Source organism: Haemaphysalis longicornis, unplaced genomic scaffold (assembly GCF_048455015.1).
Source record: "Haemaphysalis longicornis isolate Haplotype H1 unplaced genomic scaffold, Haemaphysalis longicornis Haplotype H1 scaffold_2, whole genome shotgun sequence".
NCBI classification, from domain to species: Eukaryota; Metazoa; Arthropoda; class Arachnida; order Ixodida; family Ixodidae; genus Haemaphysalis; species Haemaphysalis longicornis.
Window position 1 is genome coordinate 248,628,047 of NW_027526295.1, and position 17,894 is coordinate 248,645,940.

The window sequence follows — 17,894 nt, forward strand, 5'->3', positions numbered from 1 at the left end:
ACTTGCTCCCGTGGCGGTTTCTGGGCTCCTGAGGATTTCTGATGATCCTTCCGAGGATTTTTTTTCATCGATACCCTCGCGTTAACCATCCCGTGATCTTTTTCGCTTCCTCACGTTCTGCGGAAAAAATAGGGCATTGGCACCCCCTTGCCTTGGCTAGCCCAAGCTGCAGCGCGTAATTAGCGACACAAAGGGCAGCGGTGGCCCGATCCAAGGGCGATTGTTTTAGGCGAGCTCCCGCGCAAGCAGGCGCCACGCACGCTCGTTCCCCACTTCCCGTGCGTCCAGAGGAATTCGGGGAAGACAGGTGGCTGACCCCGACAGCGAACGTCCATCGGAATTCCGCAGCCCTTTCGGTCCAAAATCCCGGCCCACCATAACAAAATTTCGGGTTTTAATGAGTTTTCGGTGCATTAAGATATACATTTGTCTTTTTATTTTCCTTTTATTTTGATTTGTTTTTGGACAGGATCTCCAGGTTCTATTTTTTTTAATACGGCACCTGTGCTCTTGGAATTACGTAACGCCTACTTATAAATCCGCATACTTTTCAAGCGATTTCTCCTGTAAATAATTGTCGGGTTAGTTCCTCGATCCTCTTTCATTTGCTTGCTTTTCTCGTAAATGTTATTTGAATTGATTATTCAGTTACTTAAAGATATTCCTTTAATTTTTTTCTGAGTAGCGAAGTTCTATTTTACAAAAGTACCGAATGTGAGCTTCAGAGACGCCAATGAACCGCGATCCAACGTCGCTGATATTCGGGGACGCTGCTTTGACGTGCACGACTGCTGCGGAAAATATTTGTTACGCACTAAGCGCTCTTCCGTGCTGTTAAACAAAGTAAGCACCTAACTTATAAAACTCATTGTAATAAACAAACGCAACGTTTTTTTATGAGATGGTTTAACACTGCAGTTAGAAAAAAAATATCAGTCGGAAAAGTAGCATTAAAGTGTTACAAAACTTTAGGCTCATTGTAATAAACAAAACGCAATGTTTTCTTTATTACAAAACCCAGAGTCCCTCAAACAAATGTCTGCACCACCTGCCATTTTCACGGTGGTCAAATTAGGATTCCTCGTACCAAACACTTGCACGTGGAAGAGAAGGCGTAGCGTAGCGCACGCTGCCCGCGACGCTAAAACACTCCGTTCGCGGAGTTCAGTCAGACTGCGTGGAATTAAGGCTAAAAATGTAGTTAAGCTACGCAACAGGGCATTACGCGCTGGAAGCAATGAAACGTTGGATGTGGTGGCGCATTGGATGTACTTGCCGAAATTGGATGTAATGACACAGCTTTGGACGAAGTTGCTCGATGGATGTAATGGCACGTTGGATCTAATGGCGCGTTGGATGTAATGGCACGTTGGATGCAGTGGCCAAAATTGGATGTTTCTGCTCGTTGGATGTAATGGCACGATGGATATGCTGGCACGTTGGATGTAACGGCACGAAATTGGATGTTTCTGCTCGTTGGATGTAATGGCACGATGGATGTGTTGGCCCCAAGCGGAGGTCTCCTCGCCTTTTTCCATTATAATAGACAGGAAATTTTAATCGGCTGGTGTGGCGAGAGCTGCAACAGTCGCTTATCAGCTCTCGGCGCGCACTTTGCACATTGGAAAGGAACAAATGGCACCCCACGTCCTAGGAGGCTGGTCCCCCAGCAACCCCCCCTCTACGAATCCCCTTAGCAATACCACTGTAAGTGTGATTGCTGACTATTTTTAAGTAGAACCTACACCGAATGCAACGACAACGGGGGGGGGGGGGGGGGGGGGTGAGGGGGGGATATAGAAAATCACGAAATTCGAATGCACGCGTGCTTTTATTAAAAGCCAGCTTGGTTTCTTTCCTTTTCATTTTTTTCGTGACGGTTGAGGGGTCGGGGGAAAAGAGTTCAAAATCAAAGCGCTTCAGTAACACTGAGAATGAAGGATTGGGGCTGTTCATTTGTACAATAGAATTTTAAAACAAGTTGAACGAAAGTAATATTTCAAAGGGACACAAATCTAAAATGTTAGTCATATCGTCTGACAAAATTAAAATATTAAAGAATCGTAGAAGAATTCTTCAGTGTTAACGAAAGGTTCGGAGTCGTTGTGATCAAGCTTAACGAGCGGTACAGGTTCGCCAAGCGCTATAGATAGTTTAGATAGATAGATAGATAGACAGGCCGTAGATAGTTTCTACGAAGACGTCGAGTCAGCAATGAATAAGGGAACCGCACAGTTCACAATTGGAATGGGAGAATTTAATGCAAAAGTGGGTGCAAAGAGAGCAAGAGAAAAATCAGTGGGAAATTTTAGAATAGGTACTCGGAACTGTCGATGTGATACACTGGTTGGTTTTGCAGAGAGACATAACCTCAAACTACTGAACAGATTATTCCGCAAACGCAAGAGTAGAAAATGGACACGGAAAAGTCCTGACGGGATGACCGAAAACGAAATTGACTTCATTCTGAGTGACAACCCAGGAATTGGCCAGGACGTGGAGGTACTAAGCGAGATTCAGTGCAGTGATCACAGGATGGTTAGGTGAAAAGTAAGGCTAAATCTCAAAAAAGGAGAGAAGGAAGCTCGTAAGAAACCCAGCGTCAAGTCAGTCAGACACAGGACGCAGGAGTTTAAAGATAACGTTTCAGAACAAGTTCGCGCTTCAAGACAGTCAGAACGAGGACAGTTTTGACACCCTAAATGATAACCTAACAGCAGCAACGCCGCGACGCGCGCAAATACGCGACGTCCCGGTCATCCCAGAAAACGATGAAAAGCGGAAAGTGTTCCCACGGCTGCTCAGCGTCCCTCGAACACGCCAGCCTCACCGGCACAAAGCCACGCAGGCTATAAACAACAACAACGCAGCTGCCCGCGGTAATCATTGATTAACAGAGGTACTTGAACTTAGCCGCCCGTGTACCCGACAAAGACGTTTTCAACCGAATGCAACGTGGCCTGCTCGCAAAGCGGGAAAACAGCAAACTGGACCATGACTTCGCGACAGTACACTGAATGTAATAAATAAAAATAAATAAGTAAATCAAATAAATAAAATAAATAAATAAAGTTAAGTAAAAATAAATAAGGGGATGAATGAATTCTAGCATCTGAGTTTGGGGCATGTGGAAAGCGACGTTTGGGTTACGAAAACCGGTAAGTTTTTCGCGAAATGCTTTGCAGTCGCTGCACGAAGCAGTAAACTATCGGGGAGTGCGCTCGCGCTCCAAAGGGTTTATGGCAAGAGAGCAGACTGAGTTGCTCATCGCCGACTTCCGGCCTGTTATCGCCGCCAAGGGGTCACTGTGAGTGAAACCAGACGATGCCCCAAACAGGCGCTTTTCAGAGTGGGCGAAGCAGAAGTGTGAAGAACGCCAAGGCTATAAGTTATGCAACATAACGCCAGCGAAGGAAGATATGTTTTGCACGGCTTCTGAATTATCAATGAGATAAGCTTGCGAGGGATTACAGATGGGTGATGAGCACTGAGGTTTTGGTCGTACGCATGTTAGATATTTCAGACTCTTTACCCTACCGCATGCGCGAAGCTTCACAGTGAGTGATTTGAATATGCTTCACCAATGATAGTGACGGCGTCATGCGAACTTCTAGATATCCGTAAGCGCACGCTTCGTCAATATAGCAACAGAATGAATGCGATAAGTTCGGTGTATGGTGGAGAACTGCACGGTTAATGATTACAAGGGCCCCGTTGGGTATACGCGAACCACGTTTAGAGAATCGCTTTCAAAAACGACGTCTTTTTTTAATGATGTCGAGGTCGTCGCGGGGATCGCATGGATCGCGACATTATATTGTGCCGCAAACCATGACGCGGACATCGCGTTGTATACATTAGACAGGCAACAAAAAATCCGCGCTATTTCTCTCTTTTTTTTTTTTAAGCTGGTGACGTGCGGATAAAATCTTGAACCAACTACCCCTACCCCGCCTGTGCACTCCCGAAGCAGTCCGCTTAAACACAGCGCAGAATAATACCCAGCTCGCCTGAAAGACGGTGCACGATAAGCAGCTGCGCGACGAGACGCGTCCTCGGCATTTATTATGTGTGTACGTGCGGCAGCCAGACAAGGCAAGGCACGAGTGACAAGCCGGGCGCGGGCTGCCTGTCGCCGTGGGTGCAACCCCCTGTAGCGACGCCTGCTCGAGGCTGTCCTCGCGTGAGAGGCCGCGATGCGCGACGCAAGGAGCAGCGAGTGAATCAGCGACGACTCCCCAAGGCTAGATCGCTGGATTTCCTGGTGTACAGGTGTGCGTGGCAGCGCGACCGGTTAGCAGGCAGCGTTTAGCGTTAAGGAGACTGCGCGCGGCAAGCAACGCATCCAGGCGTGCTGCCACGTGAATCACACACACTTTGCGTTGCTTACGGACGACCTGGACTGTCCAGAAGGCGTGAGAAAGGCACGCTACTAGTTGAAGCCGTTGCGATGTCCACCCACCGCCCGCCCAGTCTCACTCGACGAAATAATAACATCGTTTTCCCACTCAATGCAGGCAAGTTGCCAGTAGAAGCGGCAAGCCTTAAGGCGACAAAATTCGCGCCGGCGAAGAAAAGAAGGGTGGTAATAGAGAGTTGTAGCAGTCCGTCTGTTCCGTCGTGTACGTAGTTAGCGTGTTGACCGGGACCCGTCTGGGCACTAGGGCATTCGTCGCGGTAGGGGGATTAGTTCCGCGGGCCTGCCTTCGCCATGTCCGCGCCTCCTCGCCCTTCCGCTCGCGCAGGCGCAGACGGGTCCCGGCCAACCCGGTAACGGAACAGACTGACTGCTAAAACTCTCTAATAACTCAAAGGTCGAAACACCTTAGGTGCTCGGGCTGTCGGCGTCTTTTGTCGTCGTATTCTCATGTGATCACAGAACTAAAACACGGGGCACTCCTTCCAACCCCTCTTGCTAGAACGTAACGCGTTCTAAAAGAACACACCGGGACACCCGTTTTCCAGCGCCTCGCGATACTTCTTAGCATACTTCTTAGCTTGCTGCTGCGTGTGACACGAAGACAACTTGTATTCTGTCTGTCTGTATCTCATTTAATTGCTTAAATCCGGTTCAACGCAAGAGAGGGCGCCACCGCCTCAGCAAGCGCGCGATTGCTCCTTCCAACGGCGCTTCTCCGGCGCCCAATCAGCGCGCGCCGTGTGGCGCAAGAGAGACTTACAATCTTTGAATACGCTTGTACACTGCATGCTTCGCCCCTCTCACGCTTTCACGTTAGTGGAGATGGCCGGGGATTTTTTTTTAACTCGTTAAGCTCAGAAAGAAGGACCACGTGACGATGCTCCCATAAGAGAGAACCAAAAGCAATACGGGGGGGGGGGGGGGAGAGGAGGGAGCGAGGGGGAGGCAGAATTTACTAACAGCCCAGCCGGCGATAAATATACATCATAATGAGCAGGCCCGGGCACTCGGCCTGGTTTTATAACCGACCAGTTACAGCGTGGGGCAGTCATCTTGCCCAGATCCGCCGCCACAGTTCACCCACTCACGACGCCTGCACCACCGACCGCGAGGGCGGGTGGTGGCACACTGCGTTACACTGATTTTTTACACCGGCTTTTACATTACAAAAAGTGAACAGCCGCATTTTCTGACAGCATTTCCATCTGCACCCCCCCCCCCCCTCCTTTTCTCTTCCTCCTTGCCGTGTACGCCGAACCCCTAACATAACGAAGGGAAAGATATTCCGGCTTCTTTTCCTCAGCAGCCGCGGGCATTGCATACCCGTAAATAGCAAAATACTGAAGTAGGGATGCCAAGACGGTGCGGTTACTTTCCTCGGCGCATGCCACTATGACCGATGACACGGGAAAGCCTTTGTTACGAAGGACGAAAACCGACGATGTCCCCTTTCCACCCCCGCAATGTGCCAACGGCGATGTATTTACTCCTCGCCATCAGCTTTCCTGGTACCGTACCTTGCAAAGGACCAGGTGTATTTGAAGCCACTGCCAACAAAAATCCCCTGGATTAAATATAAGGTCTTCAGGTACCGACACTGCACCTGTGTTAAGAGGAGCACAATAAGGAGTGCTAGAGACTCATTTGGACCATCTGAGAATATTTAACCGGCGCTTTCGCTTCTCTGTTCCGCACACAAAAGAACACGGCAGGCAGGCAGACAGGTCGGCCAAGGAATTGAACCCGCGTACTCGTGAAAATTGCCTTAGCCACCGTCACACTGCGGCCGGCCAACAAAATTCCCTAACTTCTTTCTCTGTGAACTTTCATGCACGCACACCAATTTCTAAAATGGGTGGGGCCGCGCCAAAAGCATTCCACGCCTCACAAAAAAGCGTCCTCTGTGATCAGGGCGGATAACGTAATCCCTTTTTATACGGTAGCGCGAGGTGCAGTAAGCATGGACCTTCCGAAAGGCCGGCAGTCAGCGCTGCGCAAGCTGCTGCGACGACAATGCACCTGAAATGACGGCATGGTCGGCGAACAGTTTTCCACGAAAAGAAGAAATGAAGAGAGAAGTCGTGCGTTCCTCAACGCTCGTTATAGCCACGACGGAAACTGCCGCCCGAAAGAGGCGGGCGCCAATCTTTGTGTGTCATCGATTGTGCAAGCGCGGAAGGGCTTCAGCTACGAGCTGGAAACACAAACGAGCACCGCAGACACCGCCGCGCTCACATCTTTCTCTTTAAGTAAGTGCCCCGAGAAACGAGAAAATGAACTGTTCTCGATTGTTGGCCGAAAAAGGCGCAGGTCGGGAGCGAAGTGAAACACAATCGCCGGAACAGAGCGGCCGAAGGGAATAATAAAGTGAGGCGCAGGAGCAGACTCGGCGGTGAACGCGGCCGGATTGGGCCGACGGAACGGAACCAGAGGCTGTTCGGTTTCGACACTCGGGCGGCGTCCAGTCCCGCGGCAGCCGAACGGGGCTTCACGGCGGGAGGAGCGAACGACATCGACGGATGTGGCTCGCTCTCAACTCAATCGCTGTAAACCACGGACGAAGTTACCGCCGGGAGCGCGGGACCCCGCCTTGGAGGGGACCGGGCGGATACGCATTTCTGACGCTCAGCACGACACTTCCCGATACGCAGCCGGGCTAAATATAGACAGCAGATGCTTTTGTTCCTTACGCACCTGTCTTTCGTTTTCCTTTGAGGTCCTAAGGTGTGCAGTATGCTTTGAGCAGGTACACTGCGAGAACGCGTGAGAGCATGTCCCGGGTGATAACTTGTACAGGCATACTTTCGAAAACCTTCCGCATACTTTACGTAAAGTTACGAAAGAATGTCCACCCAAAGTGCAGATAGATATCAAGTAAAAAATGCGGCATGTGCGAACTTTCGGGTCAGGTGCGAAACAACTGCAAAGCAGTGGCCGCATCGCCAACCAAAACTGTAGAGATAAAGAAAAAAAAAACGATATAGGCAAACTTTCGAACCAAGTGCGGAAAGGGTAAATACGTGACGGAATCAACAGATAAATAGACAACTTGTGTTTATTGTTCACTGATTGGCGCTAAAGCCATCGATTTTAAGGGGTGGGCGATCGTTGGGGTCTTTTAGCAAATTGAGTATTTCGCGCCTAAACGGGATGCGCCAGATTGCGGGGAAGATGTTCTCTCGGAACTTTACGGTACGTAAAGAATTGGAGTGGGGCGGAAGAACACCGGTTATGCGTTCCGACACTTGACGCCAAGCGCTGTTAACACACAGACAATAAAAAGTACTTTTATTTTGTTAAGCAAGCCTCGTTTACGTACTCAATTACGTACTCGGCACATCACTGGCTTACGTTAGGGTAACGACAGATTCGACAGAACAACAGAAGCAAGCCTTGGCGTGGTGGAGGATGAGGCAATGACGGCGTTTAGGAAGAGGTTTACAGAAGGGTGTGTTCAGATAAGGACAGCCAAAGGGGTGTCATGACCATTTTAAGTGCGAATGCACTTCTTAAGCGACCCTGAACCTGCGTCCACCGGCGATGTCCGCATAGCATACCCACGTGGGGGATTGGCCAGGAATCTCCTCGTCTTCCTTGGCAACGGGGGGAGATGGGCGCGCGCTGCCTGGCCGATGACATGGCACATACCCACGTGGGGGATTGGCCAGGAATCGGGCGTGAGAAGGGCTAATGCACCCGCTTAAAGGAGTACTGACACGAAATTTCAAAGCTGAGATCCGCTCTAGCAATCAAGTACAACGACAACACAAATAGGTGTCTGTGAATAAATGCATCTTTCTTTCTTTGTAGTTATGTGTGTGTGTGTGATCTCTCTTTCGCGAACATTACCGAACCGCGCAAATTCAACTTGTGCATTCGCACTTTCACATTCTTCCCCTCGGGGAAATGCGGGGAAATTTTTGTTTGAGATGAAACATTAATATAGTGTAGAAAAGTGTATCCTCCCATGGAGCTGGCAATATTTTAGTGAGAAACGCCATAGTTGGTTTATTACAAAATATTTAGAACGCGATCGGCCAGGGCTACTTTCGCCATTGCGTAGTATGGCCACTTTGGGGACCTGTAAAACAAAGCGAATTTTTTTCTGAACATTCGTGATTTTTGCGCCAAATATCTACAAACATTGCTGCTCGATCCAGAAAAAATGACTTCGTCATCCTTATAGTTTTTGAGAAAATAATTCTCAAACTTAGTAGCGAGAGCAGTGCCGTTCAAACGTGGCACTTTAAAAACAAGATTTTTTTACACATTGCCATCAGGGCTAAGCTGTCTTACTTTTTTAAATTGTTTACCAGGGGCTGCTGAACACTTCACATCCTGTTCATTGCTTTAAAAAGGAAACTTTAAAATCATCAACACCAGCCTATCTGCGCCCACTGCAGGGCAAAGGCCTCTCCCATTATTTTCCAATTATCCCGGTCCTGTGCTAACTGCGACCAATTTATCCCCGCAAACTTCTTGATCTCATCTGCCCATCTAACTTTCTGCCGCCCCCTGCCACGCTTGCCTTCTCTAGAGATCCACTCTGTTACCCTCAATGACCAACGGGTTATCTTGAATTCGCATTACATGCCCTGTCCACGTCCATTTCTTCTTAATTTCTACTAATATGTCCTTAACACGCGTTTGTTCCCTGACCTACTCCGCTCTCTCCTTGTGCCTTAATGTTACACCTATCATCTTTCAATCAAATCACGTCTTTATTTATTTTCCTTTTGTTACAGAGCATGAGCCAATCCCAAAAAGCTGCTGTTTCAAGCAGCTTGACGAGGTGGCTGGCCCAGTACTGGCAGCAATGATCGGCTGTGATTTTAACAGAAAAGTAAAGTGATACATACTCACACACAGTATACATTTTCATTCGTGTGACCTAATACAGCATACAGATAAAAAACGTAACGAGGAACACAATTGAACTCGCACACACGAAAATATAATGATAACCGCTATCTTACTATTCGTGATAGCAAAAAAAAAAAAAAAAAGAAAACAGAAGAAAAGGATGCCCTCTCTGCAACTTCGTTTTTTCCAGTTGCGAACATCAGTTGAACAAAAGAAACCAAATATAAGAGCGCATCAAAGGAACAAATCGTGAAGACGTTTTCTTGACAAAATAGCAATATGAATGTTTTGCGCTTCAAATTTGTTGAGTAGTTGTGGAAGAATGTAAGAGAGTGATTGCATGTCATAATTATTGCGTGGTATCGGTACAAGCCATGTTTCGGTAAAGCGCGTATCATACAATCCCGTTTTCTTCTTTAACTCAGATAGGCCAGCCAAATATGCATCATTATTCTTCACTCGCAGGCAAAATGAACGCGCTAAGTGGTAATCATAAAAACTATTTGCTTTGATTATGCGGTACTGGCGAAATAATTCCGCTGCAGGATCCAAAAACGGCACGTTTGCAATGATTCGCGCAGCTCTTTTCTGCAACAGATAAAGCGTGTTCAAATTCTTCATAGTAGTCGTTCCCCAGACTAAATGAGCGTATCTGATATGAGGTAGAATTAAAGAATTATACAGAAAAAGTTTTATACGCTCAGGTAATACAAACCTATGTTTGTTTATTATGCCTACAGTTTGGTAAACCTTTTTACTTATTGCTTCGACATGCTTATCCCAACTAAGAGTACTAGAAAGATGAACCCCTAGGACTTTAAAATTTTCTACTACCTCAATGTGTTCAGTACCAAGTGTTATTTTAGGCGAAGTGACAATTTTATTTTTTGGACGAAAAAGAATTGCTTTTGTTTTTGCTAGGTTAATTGTTAGGGCATTTTGTTTTGTCCAGTTTAAGAGCTGGTATAGGCTGCGGTTGGAGATTGTTTCGATTTCGCTAGTACTCCTTCCTGTGACTAAGAGACTGGTGTCGTCTGCGTAACAAATCAACGAAAGTTCAGGCTTTTGGAATAGTGTGTGAAGATCGTTTATGTACACACTGAAAAGCAGTGGCCCTAAAATACTTCCCTGAGGGACATTGCTCGCTGAGTCGTCCTCAATTTAAGTCGAACCCTCTTAGTGAGCCTCCATGATATCAGAAAGGCGTGCTCATTGAATAGAGTGCATAAGGTGCATTTTTTTGCAATTCCTCTGCCTACGGCCCGTGGAAAGAAATAAAAAGATGAGGGGGGAACGGAAATTCAAGAACTAAAGGTAAAGCTGGCGAAAGTACGGGCGAAGTTGCAGCTCCCAGTTTATTTAATTGTTCAGTGAAAAAATCAGACGCGTGCACGTAGCAATAAGGCAAAGCCACTCCCACTCCCGTCTAGGCTTGCGCTGCGAAACTCCGCGGAAGGAGAAAAAACAAAACAAGGAAAAAGGTGGCTGGTTCGTACCTGTACAAACAGATAGGGAAAAAAATAAAAATATTCTGAAGACAGAATTTTTTGTGGATTTCGTGGTGAAATTTAGAATCGATTCACACGACGCTCTGGTCACTAAGGGAACGCCGAAGTCCACAATATCTTTACCGCACGCGCTGCAATTGGTGTAAATGGGGGCACCGCAACAAATTAAAGCTGCCATGTCCGTGCAGCGGCTACATGGCACTGTTTTAATGCAGATCACTTTATGGGCTCGCCTTGTCGTAGCTCGCTAACGGTCGATGCGACTGCCGGAATCAGGCGGCGCAGCGAGATAACGGACCCAAGTAGAGGCTTATGTACCCTCGTCAGGGAGTCACGCTGAGGCTTCGAAAACCACGCGGTTTAAATAGTCATAACCGCTCGAACCTCGTGAACCGCTGGTGCTGGTCATACATCTCCCCGTTATTTAGCGCAAAGAAAACTGCAGGTACATTTCAGGCAAAATCTGTCTGTATAACCCCCGCATTCATTTAGTGAGGAACGCTCGTTGGGTTGGTTTTTACGACAGTAAGCGAAAAAAGCGGCCGCGCAAAAAAAAAAAAAAAAAAAAAAAAAATGGCGCGTTGGAAATGACGCAGAAAGGCTCGAGCCTCGCAAGAAAAAAAATTACGCGTTCGAAATGACGCAAAACAGCTCCAGCATACGAAATTAAAGCAAGCACAAAAAGAACAGAACTCCCGCTGGCGCAGTTTCAGGCAGGGGGCGCGCGAGCACTGCGAAGGCGGGAAATTCGAAATGCATTGGGTGGCAGCAGTGAGCGGATAACGGCGCTGCAGCCCATTATGGCGAATCACTGCTCTGCACTTCCGACAGCTTTCACATTGAGTGGAACGGCTGAAAAAAAAATTTGTTTTTTTCTCCATTGCTCGAGCGAGGAGCGCCGCTGATTTCGCTAGCAAGCATGAATGTGGCACAAAGTCACACGTCATACCGTGAGAAAACTACAGTGCGATCCAAAGTGCTCCCTCACCTGCAAGCATGCGTGTCGGCGACGACGGAAGAGGTACGGAAGGGGCATCTGCCACACCTTGGGTCTAAAATCGAGGCTGCCAAGAGCTGAAGTTTAAATGTTGAGATGGACTCAGAGGCTCATAAACATTTGTTTTTTTAATAAGAATAGCTTAGAGGTATACTACTGTTTGTTTTCCCTTGGTTTTGTTTTTCAGATTTTCAACGAAAAAAGTTCAGCAGGAAAGAAAGTCGAGCCATAGATGAATGGGTTGCATACTTAGAAGAGCGCTAACATTTTGTCCTTGTCCCCGTAATGTTAACGCTGTTCGAAGGAAGAAGTTCATTGCACCATTAGATATACAAGTCACGATTGAAATCCTTGGGGAAATTGCCGTTAAAGTTTCCTAGATGGACAAATTTAATCTATAACCGTCCGCTACAGCGCGCCTGATATCCCAGGTGCGAATTTGAGAACCTGAAAAGGTTGCTGCCGATGCCCATGCTTGCGACTCCTCCTGTGTAGATAAACATTATTTCTGTGAGCAGGCCTACTGTTGTTTCCCCCTAAAGAAAGTGGAGTGGTCATCGCACCAGAAGCGTATTCTGGAGGTCGTGGGTTCGGATCCCACATGGCGGGCATTTTTTCTCCCCTTTCTTTCTTTCAAAAATATATATGACCTACCACATTTTCCCCTTTAGTTTCCTTGGCTTTCTTGACTTCCTCCCTTATTTCTGTCTTCATTCAACGAGCCCCTCATTTCCCACTCTAATTGGTTTTCATTGAGGCATTTAACCTAGCCCATCCTAGTATTTCCTATTTCCCTTGCTCATTCCTATTCGGAGCACAGTGTAAACTTTCTGGACGTCACCGTTACTACCTCCCAAGGTCGGCTTCAAACTAAACTGTATAGAAAACTGACAGACACGCGGCAGTATTTGCACTTCCAAAGTAGCCATGTCAGACACTGCAAGACAGCAATACCTTACAGCCAAGCCCACCGATTTAGGAGAATTTGCTCACACCAAGCCCACTTTGACTCAAACTGTCGAGAACTCAAGACCGCCCTCCTGAATAAAAAATATCCGGAACAAGTTATCGACGACACTATTGTGCGAGCCAACCAATTAGACCGTAACGAAATCTGTAAGAAGAAAGCCCCGAACGGTAACCCGCAAACTAACTTAGTTTCAACCCACTCATCCTCCGCTCCAAGAGTGTCAACCGTACTAAAAAAAAAACATCACAACATCCTAATGCAAAGTGACCCCTTAAAAAGCATATTCCCCGAACCACCACGCGTTGTCTACCGGCGTAATAAGAATTTAGGCGACTTTCTTACTAACTCTCGTATCAACCGACCGGAAACTACTGACTGCATGCCCTGTAATAAACCCCGATGTAAAGTATGCCCACACATGACCACTACACAGCGCGCCACCAGCACGGCTTCAGACTACTACGTAAATATAAAAGGTAACTTTAACTGTGACTCCGATAATGTCGTATACCTTCTAGAGTGAACTGTTTGTAGGCAACAATATATCGGCCAAACTGAAACGCCCTTCCGAATACGGTTCAATAATCACCCCTCTCATGCAAAAAGCTGCCCTTATTTGCCCCTGTCAAGACATGTGAACAGCCTCGGGCATGCATTTGAACATTTTAAAGCAACGATTTTAGAATACGCCTTCAAAACCCTCCACGACCGCGAGGTTCGGGAATCTTATCTCATTTATAAGTTTGGGTCAGCGACGCTTGGGATTAATGAAAGCCACGGAAAACTAACGTGCTTATCCCTCGATTAAAATTGGAGGCCTCATAATTTTTATAACCATGTTCATTAATCCTACCCTTGAGTTTCCCATCAGAATTCGCAGAAACTCTCCAAATACAGCAGCTTTATTAGCCTAATGCGGCTCAACAATGCCATTTGTCCTTGGGAAGGAGGCCGCGTTCCCACCACCACTTAGGAATTTTTAACCCTTTGTGATCTATAGACCCTACCTATTTCCTGTTCAGTTGCTAGGTTCTGTGCAATGCTCTTTTGTGCCCTGTATCTATTCTCTCCACCCGCGGGGGCACACCCATCTTCGCTTCCGACCCAACCAGTCTCCCCAGCCACTGAATACCTTACTGTATACTCTTCCCTTCCTTTTGAAACCGCGATTGTCCAGTTTTCCGCATTGTCTGAACTTGCAGCCCACGCCGCGTACGTTGCCCCGTCATGGTGCAACCTTGAACGCTGCTTTGTTAACACGACCCCTTTCTCTCTCTCGCTCTTTTTTTTGTTGTTGTTGTTGTTGTAACATAGGCGTAGCCGGACTGCATGCATACTCTCCGTTCCCGAAACATCTTCCGCTCCTTCTCACAGTTTTCTGCAAAGCTATGGGTCTATTCGTTTCACCTGCACCGCGTGAACCAGTTCAGGCGGTGCCGCACTTCGCCATTCGTTTCAGCGGTGCAGCTCGCGGCACCTGAACCGCGCCGTTCGATTCACCGGTGGTGCCGACGGATGCAGGACGGGTTCATGGCTTTGCCTGCACTCCCTGCCGAGGAGGTGCAGAAGCAGGCGAAAAATGTGCAGGTCTGGTTCCGCCGATGGCGGAACCCGCTTTGCACCGCTGTGAACTGGTTCAAGAGGTGCAGGCTGAATCGAATAGACCTTATATAATACCCCTGTCACACGGGCACTTTCAATCGCGATTGAGTTTTCGAGCGCGCTCGACGCACTGCCGCTGCTACACGGCACGTTTCAATCGCAGGAGGGTTGCAAGCTGGGCTAGTTTGAAAGACATTCTTGGATAAAACCAGCGCGAACTCAGACGAAGACGAAGGAAGTGAAACACAAGGGCAGACCAGTGGCTGTGCTTGTGTTTCACTTCCTTCGTCTTCGTCTGGGTTCGCGCTGGTTTTATCCAAGAGTTTCAATCGCGATCGAGAAGTTGCACCGGTTGCACTTGTGTACGACAGGCGTAACTATGTAAATGTTACCGCAGGCTTAATCGGGTCAAGTTATTTGACACAATTTTTGGCGTTAGTTGAAGTTGTCACCTTCTGTGCAATCACTGAGCGGGGACGAGAGTATCGCCGCTTTCATTCGATCGCGCTTGAGAAACCAGGATTGAGTTCGAGCGGGATCGAGCTCGATCGCGATTGAAACTGCCGTGTAGCAGCGCCCGATCCGTATTGAGCTCTATCCGGATCGACTCAATCGCGATTGAAAGTGCCCGTGTGACAGGGGTATAACAAATGTATTCCAAATGTTTGTGACAGCAAAATCATTTAACTGTACTCTGATGAAGGTAAGTCCCGTTGCCGCTACGTAAGTAAACCTTGTTTGTTATTGTTCTTGCTGTGTATCCGACTTTTTACTTATACTATTTCTGCGCGCTTTGTGAGTTGTATCTGTCTCTAGATTTATATATATTGACAGCATGGATGCCAAGCCACACGAAACCAGGGCACGGGCCACAATCGGTGAGCAAGAAATGCCCAAAACAGTGCATTGCCTGTCCGGCAGCAACCCCGCAGGCAACGTGACCGCAGCGTTCGGCGAAACCAGAACAAAAGGCCAACATTCTTCCGATCAGCCCCCCTTCCCCGTTTCATGGAACTCCCACGAAGCAGCGACATGGACCGAAGAGCGCCGCCAACTCCTCCTCCGGCTTCATGCATAGGTCGCCCACTCAAGGCCGTGACGCACAAACACGCCGGCAAAGGAAATGCAACCGCGCGTTGTGTAATCTATCGCTACAGTACGGCCCGCTGCCATCCGCGCAGGCGGAATGTATCAGCACAACTGGAAATGCTATCCGCGAGACGGCGCTATTTTTGTGTTCATTTGCTTGGCTCGCCGCCATACCCACAGAAGAACGCGTCCGCGCGGAAAAGCCAACACGCGCATCCTCGGTTTTGTGCACCGGCGGACGTATCTTATGAATCAGAAGGTACGCGATTCGACCGCCGCACAAAGAGTTGCTTACGAGCCGTGGTGCGGAGGCTGCTTGTTTTCCTAGAAGATGACTGGCTGTGAAGCGCACCAAGAATGCTAATGAAAGGGACCAAAGCGGCGGCGGCTTGTCCGCGAAAGCGTCACAGTTCTAAAACGTTGCCGGCGGATGAGCGAATACCGATGTCGACATGGCGGAAGCGAAGGGTCGAGAAAAGATGACGGCACGAAATGATCCACAAGATCTCGTTCTGAATCAACAGGCAGATCGAAGTTTAGCCACAGGCGGCTTGTGCACCAAACTTTTCTTGTTAAGCAGCTGATTGCTGACGCACCATGGGTAAGCGATAATTACTTCGCTTCGTTTCTGAGCTAAGCGGTAAAGTTGTCAAAACACATGACTTTCGACCAGTGTCAATGACCCTGCACTAGCGACCACAAAATGTTTGCGGTACAGCAGCTTCGAATCGACCGGGGGTAGATTTCGCTGCAAACACTGTGGTAAGCTGAACCCCTGTGGCAAGTTGTTCGGAAAAAGGTAAGTACGTAAACACCTACCGCCTATCAAATGAGTTTCAAAATGAGCAACTGATTACATCGCTGCTGCGTCATGACCACCGCGCCAAATCTCCGTTATTCTAACTTTTGTACTATAACTTACACGGCCATTGAAAGCTTTACAGTGTTTATACAGGATTTACGTTACAGCACGCCTTTAGCGTACGACGCAAAAATCACCGGGCCACGTGATGAGAAACGCAACTTTCACTGCCGTGTAGCAACCGGACGTTTCTTTCAGGCGCGCTCGGCAAGCACTGAAGCATTCACCGCTCGCCCTGACAATTTTGCGGCTATTCGACATTGTAACAACTTTGTGTAGTCTTTAACACGCCCACTAAATGCACCTAGAGATGCCCACGGCGAGCCTACGTTCCACGGAACGTCCTTTCGGGAGTCACCCCGAAGAACGTGCAGCGATGACAGGTGTCTGCCAGCTCTTACCTGTTGTTCGGTGCTGTCCCAAACAGAGTTGACGCCGTCGACCAGTTGTTAATCCTCGTCTTTTCGAAGCACCGGGGTTATCCTGTGAACGCTTACCACACTTGGACAATCACACAGTAAAGCCTCGTTGCCCGACATACCGAAACACACGCACGTCAGGCAAAAGCCACCGGCCAACTTGAATCGTTCACGCGCGCCCGCAGCACGCCCGCCTACCGAGCCTCTTTTCGCTGCTCCGCGCCACTCTCTCCAAACTCGTTTTGCAAAATGGCCGCCAGGGGCGCCCCACTCTGACACCGAAAACGAAACTGCAAGCGATAACGTGCGCACGAGGCTGTTCCTCATTTTTATTTGCTAGTTTGTAAGGTCTATTTTCTCAGTGTGCAACCTTCACCTACTCAGAAACGTTTTTCATGTGGCAGTATGTCGGATCACTCCCAAAATAATTTAACAAATTTGATGAAAGGACTCGCTCGATCATTTTCATACATTGGCGATGGAAAAAACCAAACATTCCAAACGTCTGCGGGAAGGGACTTTCAATAGAACACGACGTTTTCTGCCGAACTAATTTTGAGGTAATTTGATTTCGGTCCCACTTCTTCCTAAAGTAGACTTAACTGCGGTATCACGGCATGGCAAGTTGCTCGGATTTTGTGAATGGAAATATGCGAGTAAAATGATGGGCATACGCCGTATACCCTGCGTTCCGTTTTAGCGATGTTTTACAGTGAAGTGTGTGTGGCTAGGATGCGGGATTTTGTGGCGTCCAAGTGAAAAAACGGAATGTGGAAAGACAGCGATTACAAAGCTCAAGCTTACACCGATAACGTCCTTGGGCCTTGTTGCCCCTGGAAGATTGTATTTTGTGCAAGGCATTTGTGTTTACAAGTGAAGCCGACTTTCACTGGCTTTCCCACATTGTGTATTGCACAGTGAAGACTACTCGCAAAAAAAATGCGATGCGAGCGGGGTCCGATAACAGCGACCCCCCGAAAAAATGGAAAGAGCATTTCTAGCAAGAAATCATCATTTCCGGCTTCATTTCTGACTACATTATTAGATTCTAGCTGTAATCGACATCATCTAACTAGAAAAATTCCTAGTCTAGCTAGAGAAGATTATTTCCAGCTTGCGGGGTTTTTTTTCTTCTAACTGTACTGACAAATGCTAGCTCGAAGT

The 17,894-nt window shown here is 47.9% G+C and overlaps 1 protein-coding gene across 1 annotated transcript in view; it reads right to left on the reverse strand.

Annotated features, from left to right (window-relative positions):
* The window catches only part of LOC144170353 (uncharacterized), a 313,794-nt gene extending 296,850 nt beyond the window's left edge, over positions 1–16,944 (reverse strand). The window contains exon 1 of the mRNA XM_077700102.1: positions 16,713–16,944. The gene's annotated coding sequence lies outside the window, so the exon portion shown is untranslated. The remainder of the gene's footprint in view (positions 1–16,712) is intronic.
* Positions 16,945–17,894: the final 950 nt, after the last annotated feature.